A 6,816-nucleotide genomic window follows, 5' to 3' on the forward strand; every position below is an offset into this window, starting at 1 on the left:
GAGACTTCATTCCAAGTTTGACGCCCTTCAAGATCAACATAATGCTCTCTTGTCTGATCATGAGAAGCTTTCTTCTGAATGTCTTCAAAGAAAGCAAGATCTTGAAAAGATAAGAGTGGACTATGGAGATCTTCAGAAGGAGCGCGATTCATTACTTTCTCAACAAATCAGCGTTACACAGGATGGATATGAACCACCTTGTCTAAAATGCATTGAGCGTGATAACGCTACCTCTATTGCTGAATGTTCCACTGCTGCTACTGTTGCATTGTCTTCAACTACTGATGTGGAAACTAACCCCTCTACGGAGGATACCACTACTATTGCTGATGAAAACGTTAGGTTGAAGACATTGCTTGAAACAGGGATGTATAAAAGTCTGAAAGGACATCAGACACTTTGTGATGTCCTCAAAAAGAAGATTCTGAACCGAAACCCTAGGAAAGAGGGTGTTGGGTTCGAGAGGAAAATGAATGTTGATGGTTCCTACTGGAAGCCTGAGCAGTATCCCAAAACCACATGGGTTGCTGCAAAGGGACCTTCAGTGGATCCATCCACCTTATCTGGCTTTACCTGTGTAATCCTATTATCATTGATGAATCCTTTGATGCAAACTATAAACTATTCAAAAATCAAAATGGTGAAGTGTTTGCCAGGTATATTGGTACTAACTGCAGGAATGGACCACCTATGAAGAAGATCTGGGTACCTAAGCAGTGTATTGAGAATCTTCATGTGAATGTCATCATGACACCACCAAGGAAGAAGACAAACCCCAGACCTATGGCTTCATATGACCCAAAGGCTTCATACAGATACAGGACTCACCTGAGTCACCCTAACGCCAATGTTTTGCAGGGAAATCGTACTCAAACTTATGAATATGAGCGTGTGTCTTCAAACCTCTATGTTCATAAAACTAAGAACTTTTCTGCTTAGAGGCTATTTGCTAGGGCTTTAAGGCCAAAATTCTCAGATGCTGCACTTAGACTCATTGCTTCTAAGCCACCCCTGAAGATGTGGGTGGTGAAGAAGAATTAACTTTCTTTTGCAGAATAAGGTCTCCAGCCTGCAATCAAAGGCGTCCGATACTATTTCTTGGGACCTAAAACACATTAAGGGATGCATGATAAAATGGTCTTACTATGTATTTCACATGTGAATCGCTTACCAGTCATACTATGAGTTCTAACCTTGATCTAAGTTGTCATAATCCTTGTGTGCGTCAAATGCTTATGCTTCACAACACTCTTTGTGAAGCCTATCCTGCTAACTGCACTATAGGGTATGACACCTCATGCTTCAGAGTGGATTATGGACAGCGGATGCACTAATCATATGAATGGTGATTGAAGTCTTCTCATGGACTCAACCTTACGTCCATCAGACAAGAGTCACATCACATTTGCTGACACTAGTAAAAGCAAGCAGGTCCACAGCTTGTCGTATGTCTTCTTGCAAAAGCTTCAGAATGCTGGCTCTGGCATCGGAGGCTGGGGCATGCTGGCATGAGGAACTTACACACACTCTTCAAGAAGAAGCATGTCATAGGCATTGAGGGTGTCAAGTTCAAGAAGGATCATTTGTGTGGTGCCTGCGAAGCTGGAAAGATGACTAGGGCAAAGCACCCCTCGAAGACAATCATGACGACATCTCAACCCTTCGAGCTGTTACACATGGATTTATTTGGCCCTACTCACTACTCTACCCTCACAACAACAACTTTTCTCTATGGCTTCGTCATTGTTGATGACTACTCAAGATATACATGGGTGCACATAATTCTCTACAAGACTGAAGTGCAAGATGTCTTCAGACGCTTCGTCAATCGAGCCATGAACAATTATGGCGTCAAGATCAAGCATATCAGAAGTGACAACGGCACTGAGTTCAAGAACACTGGGCTTGATCTTTATCTGGATACAATGGGAATCACTCATGAGTTTTCTGCTCCATACACACCTCAGCAAAATGGCATTGTAGAGCGCAAGAACAGAACCCTCATTGAGATGGCTCGAACAATGCTCGACGAGTACAAGACACCAAGAAAGTTCTGGCCTGAAGCTATTGATACAGCATGTAACATCATCAACCGTGTCTACATCCATAAGCTTCTGAACAAAACATCCTATGAGCTCCTTACTGGCAAGAAGCCAAATGTCAGCTACTTCAGAGTATTTGGTGCTAGGTGCTGGATCAAGGATCCCCATCACAAGTCAAAATTTGCACCTAAAGCTCACGAAGGCTTCATGCTCGGTTACGTAAAGGACTCGCACTCTTACAGAGTCTTCAACCTCTATCTCTACAAAATTGTTGAAATCGTGGACGTGCAATTTGATGAAACCAGTGGTTCACAAAGAGAGCTCCTGCCAAGTACACTAGATGAAGCTCCGCCAAGCGAATCTATCAAGCTGATGGGAACTGGTGAAATCATGCCTTCTGAAGCGCAGCCTGAAGAGGAACTTATCATTTCTGCACCAAACCAACCTGAAGACAATGCTCAGACCGAAGACAATCCTCCCAATGATGACAATGATCAGCAAGAGAAAGGTCTTCGTCTAGTTCATCCTCGTGTTGCAAATGAAGTACAAATTGAGAAGATAATTGATAGCATCAATGCACCTGGTCCACTTACTCGCTCAAGAGCAACACAGTTAGCAAATTTCTGTGGGCACTTTTCGTTTGTGTCAATATCAGAACCCAAGAAAGTTGCTGAAGCCTTTATGGAACCTGAATGGATTCAAGCTATGCAAGAAGAACTTCAACAGTTCAAGCTGAACAATGTTTGGGAACTAGTCAAGCGTCCTGACCCTCGCAAGCATAACATTATTGGCACAAAATGGATATATCAAAACAAGCAAGATGAGCATGGTCAAGTCGTCAGAAACAAAGCACGTCTTGTGGCTCAAGGATATACTCAAGTTGAAGGAATTGACTTCGATGAAACATTTGCTCCTGTCGCTAGGCTTGAAGCTATTCGCATACTGCTAGCCTATGCTAACCAACACAACATCTTACTATATCAAATGCATGTGAAGAGTGCATTCCTCAATAGCAAGATTGAAGAAGAAGTGTACGTTGCTCAACCACCTGGCTATGAAGATCCAAAACATCCTGATATGGTGTACAAGCTAAACAAAGCACTGTATGGCCTCAAACAAGCTCCTCGCGCTTGGTATGATACGATCAAAGACTTCCTGAAGAGCAAAGGCTTCAAACCTGGATCCCTCAATGTGACGCCCGGATAATCAAGCTACAGTAACCTCTGCTAATAATGCCACGTCACCTCAATTACTGTTGCTAATCTCGCGTTAGTTCGAAACCAAGACAAATTCAAATTCAAAGTTTGGTAAATAATGAAAATATTCAAACATTAAAATAAAAATGTTCGGGTTGTACTAAACATTACATAGATAAATATGGTGTAGTAAACACATTTTTATAAAAGGCCTAAATAGTTTAAAATGATATAAAACAGAAAAGTAAATAAATAAAAAGAAAAGGGCAAAACAAAATCACATACCCCCCGGCCAAATTGGGCCAAACGGCCCAGCCGGCCAGCCCAACTGGACCCAACCGGCCACCCCCCCCCCACTCCCCTTACCCACCCCGAGCCGAACCGTAGTCGGTTCCATCCCCACTCGCCCCCACTTCCCTCCCCCCTCGATCCAGATCGGGCGCCCCTGGCGCCGATCGAACCAACCTCGCCGCCGCTTGGACCCCGCGCTCCCCGACACCGACACCAGTTCCCAGCGCCGCCCTGCTGCCGCTGTGGCTCACGACCTCGACGCGCCGAGCCTCGTCACCGTCACCTCACCGCTTCGACCCCGACGCCACCGCCGCGCGGAGCTCGCTGTCGTCCGCCCCGTCCTCTCCCTCACCGGACAGCGCCGTCCCCGCCTCTCCCCGCGACTACGGCCCTCCCCGAGCACGCGTTTGCACCACTACAGGGCTGGTGAGCCACTCTGTCGACCCCCTCCTCCTTCGCATGGATCCGTCGCCGTTGACGTTGTACGTCGCCGTGGCCGAGCTCACTAGAGCTCGTACTCACCCATCCGCCCGCGCCCATGGGCGCACTCCCGCATGCTCCAGCTGCCCCGCTCGTCTGCCACGCGCGCGACGCCCTCCGTTGGCTCCACCCGTCGCCGACTCCTCCGTGCTCGCCGCCGTTCACCTTGCCCCGCTCCTGCAACCCCCCCGCACCGTTGACGCCGCCATGTCCGCGGCCAACTCCGGCGCTCTGACCGCCCCGCTCTCCTCCTCTCGCGCGCGGCCTTGCCGCGCTGAACGCCCGTCTCCGCCTTCCGTGGCGCCGCCCTCCGTTCCCTTGGCCGGCGTCGTGGGCGCCGGCGGCCTCGCCACGCCCGTGGCTGGCGCCCCCCCTGCCTGTCGATCTGGGCACTCGCCTAGTCGGGCGCCGACGCCCAGCGCCCGCACCCACGACAACCGCAGCGCCCGCAAACCCACTAGGCCCCCTGGGCCAATGACAAGGGGCCCCCACCCCCTGAATGTATTTAGAAAAATAAAAATAAAAATAAAAATAAAAATAATTAATTAATTAATTAGAGAAATAGTTAACTTAATTAATTTTGTTTAATAAACTAAACAACTAGTTAGACTAATTAAACATTAGTTATCTATTTAACCGGTTAGTTAATTAGTATGACAGTGGGGCCTACCCTTAATTAATTCTGATTAGATTAAATTAAATTTGGATAATTAACATGTGTCTCTGACCAGTGGGACCCACTGGTTAGGTTGACCAGTCAACTCTGTTGACTGCTGATGTCAGCATGACATCATGCTGATGTCATTAAAGCATTTTCGAATTAATTAAATAATTAATTAAAACCTAGAATTTAATAAAATCTTTAGAAAATCATATCTTTTAATCCGTAACTCGGATTAAAATATTTTCAACATGAAAGTTGCTCAGAACGATGAGACGAACCCGGAAACGCAGCCCGTTCATCCGCCACGCGTCCCTAGCATAGTGAACCTGCAACATTTCACCTCCGGTTCATCTGTCCAAAAACGCGAAACACTGGGGATACTTTCCCGGATGTTTCCCCCTTCACCGGTATCACCTACTACCGTGTTAGGGCACACCGAACACCGCGTATTGCCATGTTACGCTTTGTGATGCTTTGATTGCTTTGTTATTTATTGTGTTTTCCCTCCGTTACTTCTTTCCAGTAGACCCCGAGACTGCCGGTGACCCCAGTTCGACTACGGAGTTGAAGACCCCTCTCTCTTGCCAGAGCAACCAGGCAAGCCCCCCCTTGGATCACCAGATATCGCCTATTCTTCTCTATACTGCTTGCATTAGAGTAGTGTAGCATGTTACTGTTCGGTTACTCCTATTCTGTTGCATAGCCTGTCATTGTTGCTACAATCATTGATACCTTACCCGCAATCCTAATTGCTTAGTATAGAATGCTAGTTTATCATCATTGGCCCTACATTCTTATCAGTCTACCTTGCTATACTATCAGGCCGTGATCCCTCGGGAGGTGATCACGGGTATATACTATACATATATACATACTACAGATGGTGACTAAAGTCGGGTCAGCTCGATGAGTACCCGCAAGTGATTCTGATGAGGGCGTTGAAAGGACAGGTGGCTCCATCCTGGTAGAGGTGGGCCTGGGTTCCCGACGGCCCCCAACTGTTACTTTGTGGCGGAGCGACAGGGCAGGTTGAGACCACCTAGGAGACAGGTGGGCCTGGCCCTGTTCGGCGTTCGCGGATACTTAACACGCTTAACGAGATCTTGGTATTTGATCTGAGTCAGGCCATTTGGTCTATACGCACTAACCATCTACGCGGGAGAAGTTATGGGTATCCCGGCATCGTGGTATCAGCCAAAGCACTTCGTGACGTCGGCGACGGAGCGGCGCGCACCGGATTGGACTGGAACGCCTGCTAGGCTAGGTCTGCTTCCGGCCGCCCTTGCAACGTGCAGGTGTGCTATGCGCGATGGGCCCAGACCCCTGTGCGCTTAGGTTTAGACTGGCGTGCTGACCTCTCTGTTGTGCCTAGGTGGGGCTGTGACATGTTGATCTTCCGCGGCCGGGCATGACCCAGAAAAGTCTGTCCGGCCAAATGGGATCGAGCGTGTTGGGTTATGTGGTGCACCCCTGCAGGGAAGTTAATCTATTCAAATAGCCGTGATCTTCGGTAACATGACGACTTGGAGTTGTACCTTGACCTTATGACAACTAGAACCGGATACTTAATAAAACACACCCTTCCAAGTTCCACAGACAACCCAGTGATCGCTTTTCCACAGGGCGACGAGGGGAGGATCGCCGGGTAGGATTATGCTATGCGATGCTACTGGAGATGCTACTTGGAGTTGCTACTTGGAGATGCTACTTGGAGGACTTCAATCTACTCTCTTCTACATGCTGCAAGATGGAGGCTGCCAGAAGCGTAGTCTTCGATAGGACTAGCTATCCCCCTCTTATTCTGGCATTCTGCAGTTCAGTCCACTGATATGGCCTCCTTACACATATACCCATGCATATATAGTGTAGTTCCTTGCTTGCGAGTACTTTGGATGAGTACTCACGGTTGCTTTCTCCCCCCTTTTTCCCCCTTTCCTTTCTTTCTGGTTGTCGCAACCAGATGCTGGAGTCCAGGAGCCAGACGCCACCGTCGACGATGACCCCTACTACACCGGAGGTGCCTACTACTATGTGCAGCCCGCTGACGACGACTAGGAGTAGTTAGGAGGATCCCAGGCAGGAGGCCTGCGCCTCTTTCGATCTGTATCCCAGTTTGTGCTGGCCTTCTTAAGGCAAACTTGTT

Source organism: Triticum aestivum, chromosome 7B (genome assembly GCF_018294505.1).
Source record: "Triticum aestivum cultivar Chinese Spring chromosome 7B, IWGSC CS RefSeq v2.1, whole genome shotgun sequence".
Classification (NCBI taxonomy): Eukaryota; Viridiplantae; Streptophyta; class Magnoliopsida; order Poales; family Poaceae; genus Triticum; species Triticum aestivum.